Source organism: Hevea brasiliensis, chromosome 6, assembly GCF_030052815.1.
Source record: "Hevea brasiliensis isolate MT/VB/25A 57/8 chromosome 6, ASM3005281v1, whole genome shotgun sequence".
NCBI lineage: Eukaryota > Viridiplantae > Streptophyta > Magnoliopsida > Malpighiales > Euphorbiaceae > Hevea > Hevea brasiliensis.
Genome location: NC_079498.1, coordinates 3,064,832 through 3,077,172, shown reverse-complemented (window position 1 = coordinate 3,077,172; position 12,341 = coordinate 3,064,832). Strand labels below are relative to the sequence as shown.

Genomic DNA, 12,341 nt, shown 5'->3' with positions numbered 1-12,341 from the left:
AAATACTGTACTATATTTAAATTACAAGTTAATTAAAAATATTAAATGTTAAATTTAATATTTTTTAATTATAATTTAAAAAAAATATAATTTTTATAATATTGTTTCAATTACATCTATAATTATATTTTAATATTTTTAAGTAATTATAATTTCTTCTTTAATTTATTTATATGTTTATCAATATATTATATAGAATAAAAGTGAAGACATCGACTTTACTCAAAATATTTTTTATTATTTATAATTATATTATTTATTATTTAATTCAATTTGAAAATATAAAGTTAATTAACTTGTTCACTTATTTAAATATAAAATTTAGGGATTGTTTTCATTTATTTTTCAAAATATAAATGTTAATTATAATATAAAAAAAACCTTTTTTTTTTCTAATATGAAGAGGAAATTTTATATTAATGAGATATAAAAATGGTCTAGCTTTTTAGTATACTCGCTTTATTATTAGGTTAAGGGATCAATTATTTGATTTACAACAGGCTCTAAATTATTTAAATAACTTTATTTTTTTTCTATTAATTTGGTGTTTGAATATGATTAGTAAATTAAAATATCAATGAATTTTGATTTAGAATATTAAAATTATATTTAAAATTATGAAATTTTAAATTATAATTTAATGAAAATTTTAAAAAATATATGAAAAAATTAGAGAAATGATCTCATGCACCAGAAGTATATTTTCTTTCTTTCTGAATAATTTTATAAATTTATACTATTATCATGATTTCATAATTATATAATAATAAATTAATAGTAATAAATTTTATAAAATAATTATTTTTTAATATGTTAGAGTATCCTATAATTAGCTAAAAATATTATTAAAATGTTGAACAAGGATGAATTATTGTGTAAAAGTAAAAAAAAAAAAAATCTATTCTAAAAAAGTCAAACACATTAAATTAGATTGTGTATATCAAATGGCTATAATAATTAAATTAATTTATTATATATTTAAAATAAAAAATATATAATAAAATTTATCTATTAAATATATGAATCTTATAATATTTTAAATTTATAATAAATTAAATATAAATAATATTTTAAATTTATAATAAATTGAATATGGATAAAAATTTTTCAATTAAACTCAATTGAGTTGTCAATTGGGCTTGATGCCAATTTTTATGCATTTACTCTTTCTAAAATTTTCTTTCCATGGCGAGTGAAAAATCTCACAATATTTATGAATGGAAAACAGGAATTTAATGATGAGGACCCTCTATTCGATTTTTATATTGCGTACACAAAATAAAAATGAACAGTGATTTTCATAAATAATTTAGTTGGTTTAAAAAAAATAAATTACTTCTTATTTTTAAATTATGTCAAAATTAATATATATATATATATATATATATATATATCTTAATTTTAAAAATTTAATACTTTAGTCTATGTATTTTAACTCCATTGAATTGAAAATCTTTGTCAATATCTAAAAACAATATATTTATAAAGTAATTGAAGTTATTTTATATTTAAATGTGTTTTTACAATGAAGGTTCACATTGTTTGCAAAAGAAATGTTTAGATTTATTATGAGTTTTGGTGACTTGTACCCGTTCCCTTAGCGTCAGTGGTGGCCTCAAATTTAATCGACATTAATGATATAAGGGGTATTTGAGTGATAGCTGATAGACACATAAACAAATAAATTATGATATTTAGTAACTTTAAAAAAATTGAGCTGATAAATGATAGGCAATTAATATAATACCAATCAGCTACAACTTGTATAAACTCTATTATTAGAGTCGTTTCTCATCAGCTAATAGCTGATTTAATTTTAATTTTTATTTAAACTATATTATCCTTTTTCATGTAACTCGAAAATCAATATTATTAATAGTTTGCTTTTATCTTTTTATTTTATAATCTTAACACTTTAATTAGCGTATTGCAATTTTATTAAAATATTTTTTATTAATAACATAAAATATATAATATTTATTTATTATAAAAAATAAGTTTTTTTTCTAAAAACTTAAAATTATAAGATTTTTTCTTTATAAACAAAAATAATTACTTTATTATTATTTTTAAAATTATTTAATTATTTTTTAAGGGATTTAATTATTTTCTTTTTTTAATAATAAAATAAATAATATGATATAATAAATCAATAATTATATTTTTATTTTAATAATATAATAAATGATATAATATATGAAATTAATAATTATTTTAATAATAAAATAAATAATATAATATAATAAATTTATAATTTTATATTTATTTCAATAATAAAATAAATTATATGATATATACTCTTATTAGTCATTTTATATATCAACAGCAATATCTAAACATAGTTTTACTAAACACTTAACATAAATTCGTTATTATCAGCTACCAGCTGTCAGCTATCAGTTAACAGCTAAACTAAACAGTCAATATATTTGACCCAGTAACTTGAGTTTTCGGATAGTTCATGAGTCTAATCATATTTAATAATTCAGCCATGAGATTTATTTAGTCGGTTCAACACTGTAAGACCCACTCAATAAAAGGAAATAATATTGATTAAAGATAAGCAATCTTGGTAGGATTGCCAAATATAACAATATCTATAATTATGTACTATAATTAGAAATATAATCCTATAATTATGCTAGCTAATAATATCCATATAATTATATAGTTGACTTACCATAATCAACCATTGTCTATATTATATATAAAAAAGATCAGATCATCTATAGAGGTATGTTCTTCTCTCTAATCAATTCGATATACTATTCTTTCGTATCAGCTCTAACTTGAGCATCGGGAGTCCTCACAGGGTCTATACCTGGTAGACCTTTGAACCATTTATTTTCTGTTTTGCAGATCTATACCCATAAGAAATTTACATGGACTGCAACAGTTGTGTCATATGTGGGAACAACATAAAAAGTTTTGTCTCTTCGCTTTTTATATCTGCAAAAAAAAAAAAGAGTTCCAACCACCTTCCTACTTTTTATGTTCGAGAGCTCAAAATGGGAGAAAAGCACCAAATAGTGGATGGTTTGAGGTTTGCAATAACCCAACTAAAAATTTATTATCATGTTTGAAATGTGTTCTAAAACTTTTTTAGGTACGATCTTAAAAATTTATTTGCGATTATATAAGACTTGCTCTAGAATTTTTAGTTTTCAACATTGGTGAAATATTAGTTGTTAAAAATATTAAAAACAATATCATCTATGGAAAACAATCGTCTCGAAGCCCATTTGTTTGAATAGCAGAGTCAGTTATGTGGTTCTACATGCATAATGTGGGTACAAGAGGAATAAGAAGGCCTATCTAAAAATAATATGTTGCCATTATGTTGAACCATTGGTTTGCTTTGATTTTATTAAAAATTATAAAAGGATCAATTAGTTGTCATTTAATAAGAATGCCTTTGTCTTTGATATATATACATTAGCCATTTTCTTGCAAATAAAACAGCCTCAGTTTTATTTAAAATTATAAGTGAGCCATTGATTGTAAGAGGACTTACGTTTTCATCATTTTATTGTCTAGAATTGCATGACAGAACAAAACACCACCAATTAGAGATTAAAAGAAAAGGTTTTTGATTTTTATCTTTATTACAAAAATACAAAAGTTCCTTTAATGAAAGAAAGAGCCCTAGAAGGTGACAGCCCATTTTCAAGGAAATTACAATTATGCCATCATTATTTGCTGCATGCTTTCTTTCTTACCATTACAAACGCACTAATTTGTGACCAAAAGAAAAGCCTTAATTCTGGTTTTACTTATAAATGTGCCATTGATTAATAGAAGCTAAGATTTTATTAAATTGCCACCATTTTTAGTTTTGAAAAATAATTGCCACCATTCATACTAAATGAAAATTTTATCATTTTTCACCACTATTTAGTGGCTGGTTGAATTTTGCTTTAAATTACAAGAGTACCATCTCCTCCTTATATTGAATGTCACCTGCATCATGACACAGGCTGTTGGAAGAAAAACTTTAATCTTTACTCTTTTTACAGATATGCCATTGATTAAATAATGCTTTTATTGGCACTTGCTTGTGCAATATAATCAATGTGCCACCCATTGAAAATGGAGATATATAGATTTCTTTTGGAGCTAAATTCAAGTTCTTATATTTTGGAGATTTAAATCATTTTGTTTGATTCAGAATTAAATTTAGAAATTAATTTCTTAATTTAATTTGAGATAATTGTCCATATTAAATGGTTTAAATTATTTAGTCCATGTAACTTTACATGATAAATGGTAAAATTCTAGGCATCTAAATTTATCTTAGAATTAATAAATTTACATGTGTTAATATTGCCCTTGATCTTATATTTGAAGTTTACTTATCATGCTCCAAGTTTTAGCCTTTAATTAATTTCATTTAATAAATACACATGCATCAAACTACTGAAACTGAAGTATGGCACATCATTTTCATGTCTTCCTTGAATTTGAAGGCCTTTATATTCAGTTAAAAATTAGTATACGGATCTCTTTGACATAAATAATATACACTTGATATATTGTATTATTTATTGAGAAATGTCAAATAAATTTATAGCTTGAATTATATGTAATTGTCTTCACAAAAATGTTTGTACAACATTATTTTTGCAGATAATGTCAAAAAAGCCAAATAGCTCCAAGGCTATAATTCGCTATTATCAAGGCAACAATTTTCCAAGCTAAAAATAAGGGTGCTTAGCCCATCTATGGCGATAGTCCGCTAAGCTAAATAAACTAAGGATACTTAGCCTATTCACGATGATAATGCGTCAGGCTAAATAAACTGAGAGTGCTTAGTCCATTCCACGATGATAGTCCGCAAAGCTAAATAAACTAAGGGTATGTAACTCATCCACGATAATAGTCTACCAGGGCTAAAAAATAAAAGTGCTAAGACTACTCAAGTCAATAGTCCACTAGGCTAAATAAATGAAAGTGTAAGCCTACTTAAGGTGATAGTCTGCCAGGATAAGTAAATGAAAGGTGAAAATTCAACTAAGGCGATAGTCCGCACTCTAAAAATTGTAAGGTGATGGTCAAAATTTTATTATCTAAGTACAACGAATCTAAAGATTCGTACTTGAAGGGGGGGACTAATCATATAACCACCCATATATATATATGACCTAATAACTTTGGTTTTTGGATAGTCCATGAGTCTAATTATATTTAATGATTCAGCTACTGTAAGACCCACTCAATAAAAGTAAATATTGTTATTAAAGATAAGTAATCTTGGTAGGATTGCCAAATATATCAATGTCTATAATTATATACTATAATTAAAAATATAATCCTATAATTATGCTAGCTAATAATATCCATATAATTACATAATTGACTTACCATAACTAACAATTGTCTATATCTTATATAAAGAAGATCAGATCATCTATAAAGGTACATTCATTCTCTCTAATCAATCAAATACACTATTCTCTAATACTATCTCTAACTTGAGCATCGAATAGTCCTCACCGGCCCATACCCTGTGGACTTTTAACTCACTAATTTTCTGCTTTGTAGGTCCATTCTTACAAGGAATTTCTGTGGATCGCAACAGATATGTTCATTGATTTTACAAACTCAATGGTTTAATCTAGCGGTGAGCAGATTTCGGTCTGAACCGAAAAACCGAACTGAACCGAGTTAATTCGATTCAATTTTAAAATTCAATCGATTTGGTTCGGTTTATAAATTTTGATAATTTCAATTAATCGGTTCAGTTCTATTATTTTCATAAAAAAAAAAACCGAACCAAACCGAAATTACTAATATATATATATATATATATATCAAGGAAATCCTAAGATTTTTGAGTTTTGATTTCTAAGTTCTTTTTTTTTTATGTTTTTGTTATTGAGATTTAATGTTGAAAATATGAAATCTTACAAAATTCGGTTGATCAATTTAAAATCGAACTGAACCGATATTTATTAGTTTGGTTTGGTTTGGTTGTCTCTTAATGATCGGTTTGGTTCGGTTTTCAAAATTCTTGATTCAAGTTTCGGTTTTATCGGATCGGTTCAGTTCAGTTCAGAATTGAATCGACCGTTTGCACACCCCTAGTTTAATCTCTGTATTTTAATTCTATTAAATTTAAAGTCTCTCCATCTATATTTGAAAACAGTATTTTTTTTTAAAAATTCGACGAAGTTAAAATATAAGATCAAACTATTGATTTTTGAAAAGTATGGAGATAAATCTTTTAATTTTAGCATAATATAAAGATGAAAAAGTAATTTACTTTTAAGTGTATTTTGATATTTTTCAGACCATTAACAAAAAATTGAATAGATAGACTTTCAACTTGTTGGAGTTAATATATAAGAATTAAATCATTGATATTTTTAAAAATTGTGAGATATATTAATTTTGATATAATTCGGAATTTATCTTTATAAAAATCATGAATCAATACCTTCGATTGGGGGCAAAGCCGAATCGTGCCCACCAACCCATTAGCACAAGTGATTCAAGTGGAAGGCCAACAAGTAGAAATAGTGATGCATGGGAGGGATGGGATCCAAGAAAGGTCCCTGAGTTGCATGTACGGCATGTGAATGCCCAATGGAAGGGCATCAAATGGGACCATTAGAGGACATAATGGATCACCCTTTGCTTTTTAGGACCCTTTTTTACGCTAAAGATTTAATGGCAAAGTATCTTTTGGAGTCTGTTTTTCAGATTCTTTTCTATTACCAGTTCCTTTCAATCATCCATCCAGTTTTCCAGTTAGTCACATCTTTTTAAGGGAAATTTTTACTCCACGTGGCTTCTCTTCTCCTCTCTTCTCATTATGCTCTCTTCACCATGCATCCAACAAAAAATCTCTCTCCTGCAAATTAAAGCAAATGAAAATGATTTATTTCTTTGCAGGAAATTAATGAGTTTTTCATGCACAACTCTTTTCTGCAACATATTTTACTTTTTATATTATTGAAATATGTCCTTTTCACTTAAGTTCAAGTTATTTAAATACTTATTTTTTATATATATACTAAATAAGAATAATGAAATTTCCTTTAAAAAATTAGAAAAATTATTGTGTAAACTCAGTTTATCATGGATTCAAAATATTAATACATGAATTTCATGTGTTCAATAGATTTAGCATTTTGAATTCATAATAAACTGAGTTTAAATAAGAAAAATAAAATTAATATATTTTTAAGCAAAAAAAATTCTAAAAAATATGTCCATTTTATTTTTCTTTTCTTTTCAGAATGAATCATTTGAGAGCTTCTTGTACAATTTTTTTTAAGAAAAAAAAAATTGAAATATCATTAAGAAAGATCAGAATTAACAACATTACAAGTGAAACTGAGAGTGACAGAAACCTGATTTACAGAAGGAGACGTCGTAGCTAAATGTGCTTCTTGTCAACTTGAACTAATTAAGCTTCTTACCTTGTTTCCTTTGTGTATATATATATCAGAAATTACAAGAAAAATTTCCAGTTAATTAGATCTAATCTATACATACTGCATTGATGTATGAGAAGAGTACTATGAAAATATCAATATTCTGAAAAAATGGTTCCCTCTTTTCATGACAAAAGCTATATACACAGATATACATTCTCCATTGCTTTACACTTCCCAGTACTTTTGCAGAGGGTTTCCTCTTTGCAAGTATTCCAAGCTTTAATTACTTCACTTTTGCCATGACTGTATTTCTTCATCTCCCAAACTGCTGCAAAATAGGGATTTCAGCAAAATTAGTATTAATATAACCTTTCGTTCAAGAATCATCTGCAATAAATTGTTTTGTACTTGATCATATGAAACTCTGCTGAAAGGTAACTAACAGAACAAGAGATTACAATTAAAGAAATAATAATAACAATAAAAAACACATCAGAGTAATAGGAAATTACATTGGCATTAAAGTAGCATAAACAAAAATCAAATTTAGCTGCTGCAAAACTAGACAATGCGTGGTGACTATTTGGCATTATAGTTGGAGAGTTATCAAGAAAATAATATCATTTTAGGTATTGTTGAAACAAAGTAGTTAAAAAAAGTTATTTTATTATTTTAGTACTTTTATAACTAAAACTTATCAAATTTAATTTTAAAATATTTTTAATACTCTCTGGCTAAAATATTTTTAAAAAAGGTGTTTTTCTAAAGCGTAGCTCCAACAACAATGCCAAACAAACTTGTAATGGTGTCTTAGACGTGTTTCATTTTTCTTTTTTTTGTTCACTGTGTTTCAAAGAAAAAGCAGTATAAGAGATTAGAGGAAGAGTGCCTGCTTGAGGATTGAACCTAATCAGCAGAAAAACAAAAAGAAAATTATAGGAAAATCTTTGAAGTAATCATTAGCAAATGTATAGCAGCACCTTAAAACCAAGTTAAAAGAGAAGATGGCCTTAAAAGAACAAACCATTTGTGAAGCCAGTTGCAATAGGGAAGAACAGACACCATTAAAGAAAATGGAGTTGCAGATTTATAGTTCTTAAGATTTGTGAATTGAAGTTATAAAATGAACAGAAATAGGAGAAAAGGCACCATTTTGGTAAAAGATTAAGAGTAGAAAATTTTATAAATAATAATTAGCAAGAAAATATAAAGATAATAACAAAATTATCTAGTTAATTATGAAAACTAAACCACGAATATATATAATCATCCATCAATGACTATGGAACTCCATAATTAATTATCTTTACAAGTCATTTCTTCATCTGAACTAGCATCAAGGTAAAATTGTTGATATAAGCTAATGCAAGAATCAGGCTCTTGGATCTTAATCAAAACAAGACAATAATAAAGACCCATGTGAAAGATAATGTTTCTTGTGCCATACTAATTAAATGATAAGTCTCATTCTTCGAAGATTTTAGAGCAAGGAAACAAGGATGTACTTAATGATAATTATGGGGCATGTATAAAGATCTAAAGCTGCAGAAAGGATATGTTATAGTTATTATCCCTAGTTTTTTAGACATGAAATATTGATGCCAATTAATTTACCATGAACATATATATATATGTAAACTGTTGAATTTTGAATGAAGATCAGAAGCTGTCCTATATGGCTTTAGATTCATGCAGGTGAATGGTTCCACTAAGTTAATGTGCAAATAACAACTGGAACCTCATGATGAAAGAATGATATAATCTGTATGAGTTGAAGAGCAAAATCTGAAGATCTTATCAGGAACTATACATGGAGATTATGTTAGTGTAAAAACTCAAACCAAATACTACAGAGAATCAAGAAATTCACTTGTATAGCAAAGACAGGGAAATTCTCCACAAACCACTATAATCTTACTCCCCATTTTATGAAAATATTTTTTACAGTGAAAAGTGATATTTAACATAATTTTCTATTGAATATCCCTCTTTGATGAAAAATCTACATTTTCTTCGTGAAAGTCATTCATTTATCTTATTCTAAAAAATAATCTTGTAAGTGATAGCTAACAAAACCCAATTAAGCAAAAAATATTCAATAGGAAAACCCCTCTTGACTTTCCAAATCAATAGATGGTTATTATTATCATCAATCGTTGCAATTTGTTTTGTGGGGATGGAGCGAATGGAGGCTTGCTGAGCTGAATGAAGTTAAATGAAGGAATATACCCCATATTGGATCACAGACTTGGATAGTGATAAAGGCACACCGATTTCCACAATCTTGAAAATGACTGAATTATCAATATATATCAAGAATCACGAAGATTATTTGCTGGGAAAAAAATTAAAAAGAAAATTTAGATGTATTATTATTATTATTATTATTATTATTATTATATATGGAAGAGGTGGAAAATAGATGGACTGAAAATGTCTGCAAGAGGGAGAGTGAGTAAGAGAGAGTACAAGAAGGGGTCCAAGTTGCAAGCAAAATAGTTTGGTCCACCAACATTAGACTGATGGGTAACACAGCAATGGCAGTGACAATGTAACCTGTTCCCATTTCGCACCATGAGAGTTTGCAGATATCAAAGTTTTTCTCATATAAAGCATAAAATAATTAGTCTTTTGTAATTTTTTAAGAACATAATTTCTAGTGAAGGCAAAGGTTTGTGTGGGATGGAGAACCCAAAACTCCAGTAAACTAATTAAGCTGAGATCATCAACATACTAGCATATAACAACAAAATCAGATAAAAACTTGATATATATATATATATATATATATATATATATATATATATATATGTATGTATTTTATTCTTGCCTTTATTCTCAGCTGATTCTGCTCAAATAGTTAAAAACTGGCCACCTAAGAGTTTCTTCAATCTTATGAGCCAAAACCCTCCATAGCATAGCTTGGAATTTCCCTGAAAATCTAGAAATATTTAATTTATCAAGAAGAAAAGTCAAGATCAAAGATCTATCATCTATGGAAACATAGTACATAAATGGATCTAAAACCAAATACCCATTATAGGAAAAAGTCGATTGATTAAGGAAATCTAATAACCTTTCCAATTAAAGAATATGCATCATCATCAAGATTTTCTTCCTCTTCTTCTTCTTGTTTCTTGAGCGACTTATTTGACGAAGTCCCATCACATCTGCAACAAGAAACTAATAAAAGATACGATTTGCGTCCCAGAATAGTTTCCTAGCAGGGGAATAATCATAGATCTGCAAAGTCAGCTACCCAAAGGTCGTTGAATAACCTATAAGATCGTCACAGTTCTCTGCAAACCATAAAAAAAAAACATATAAAATTACAAGAAACACCCATTAAATCCATTAGTTATGATTCATAATATCCTTTCTGACCTCAAAAAGAAAGAATCCACACTCCAAAGGCCAAAAGAAGAAATGCTACTGAGTAATATCCACCACCAACTGACAGCAACAGAAAGAAAAAGAAAAAAAAGAAAAAGAAAAGAATCACCTTTCTAAACTGTGTATGAGTCTTCCTTTTGTATAGTCGTTTATTGCCGATGCAGCATCATCAAGATTCTCACTTTCAAAGAACTTTGGTTCATGGAGATGGAGAGAGAGAGAGAGAGAGAGAGAGAGAGAGATTGATAGGATCACCGCCGTGCATTTGCATGTGAATCTTGATGATGCTACACCCGCAAACAACGACTGTCAATCTATCCATCCATGCACAAGGATCCTCCCTTTATATATATACATATACATAGAGGGATTCAAAGACGATCAAAATAATATTTTTCCAAACTAAATTTTCATGTATTTTGTGATTATTAAAGAAAATCTTCTGCAACCCATGTAGCAACAAAGCCACGAGCACTATCTGACGTGGCCAGTTACCACTGGTTAAAATCCAAAAGGATTACGTGAAGGGTGCCGGAGAAGAATCCACCCTCCAGGGCTGAACTCATTCTTCAACATATTAGCTACCAAAGAAAACAAAACAAATCCTGCTTTCGGTAATTCAAAATTATATTCAAACTTTATTATATAAATATCATGAATAAATTGGGAAAAACAGAAAGCACAAAAGAAAAAGAAAAAGAATAGAAAGCTAGCTATGTGATTTCAGAAGTCACAGATTTTGGTATGTGGGTCTGATTTCTCTGGTTAGATTGTGACAAAAAGATATATTTATGGAAAATTTCGAGTAAGAATAATGCCAAAATCGCCAAAAAGAAGGGATTCAAAATTTGTTCATGATTGCTAATTCATAATCATATATCTATATGACCTCCTGTAACCTGTAGGTAGATCACATACTGCAAATAATTAGTGAAAAACATAAAATATCTGACATACAAGAACCAGTTAATTCTTGAAAAAAAGAACAGGAAAAAAAAAGGAAAAGAAAAGGCAAACCAATCTTAATTTTCTTGTGATAAGCAAGAAAATAAAGATGAAGCAAAAATTTGATATATAAAGGTTTGAGGGAGAGATGGAGAAGAAGAGGAAAATAACACCTCAAAGAAGGATAGTAACAGTAAAAGGACTGGTCAAGAGGTGTTTATATACATTGATTAAAGGAATTTTTCTAATAAAAATTAAATTTTTTTATGTGGTTTCGATTTATACAAGTTCATGTGTGTTTTACTATAATTATGTGTTTCCTTGTGATTGGTTGATGCTTAGCTGTATAGTACTGCACAAAGTGTTGCCGCAGTTACACATCGCCATCTTCCCAAAACCCTAGTTTTTATTTTTGAGTGCTGATTCAATAAGGCCTCCCTTGTCCATCTATCATGCACTCTCACTTTTTCTTTTATTATTATTATTATTATTATTATTTGATTTAAATTATTTCTAATGAATAAAGACGGTTCTAGTTAGGAGCATTTTGCTTTTTAATAAATTAATTTGATGTGAATAAAATTAATTCTAATATAATAATTAGATACTATGCAATATGAA

The 12,341-nt window shown here is 27.4% G+C and overlaps 1 long non-coding RNA gene across 2 annotated transcripts; it reads right to left on the bottom strand.

Annotated features, from left to right (window-relative positions):
- Positions 1 to 10,206: 10,206 nt before the first annotated feature.
- Positions 10,207 to 11,906, bottom strand: LOC110650324 (uncharacterized). 2 transcript variants are annotated; one of them, XR_002493924.2, is made up of 3 exons: positions 10,767 to 11,906; positions 10,459 to 10,681; positions 10,207 to 10,315 (listed from the first exon to the last, which is right to left on the bottom strand). It is a non-coding gene; the product is annotated as an uncharacterized LOC110650324 (long non-coding RNA). The 2 variants fall into 2 exon arrangements; XR_002493923.2 differs by having other exon boundaries at positions 10,215 to 10,323.
- Positions 11,907 to 12,341: the final 435 nt, after the last annotated feature.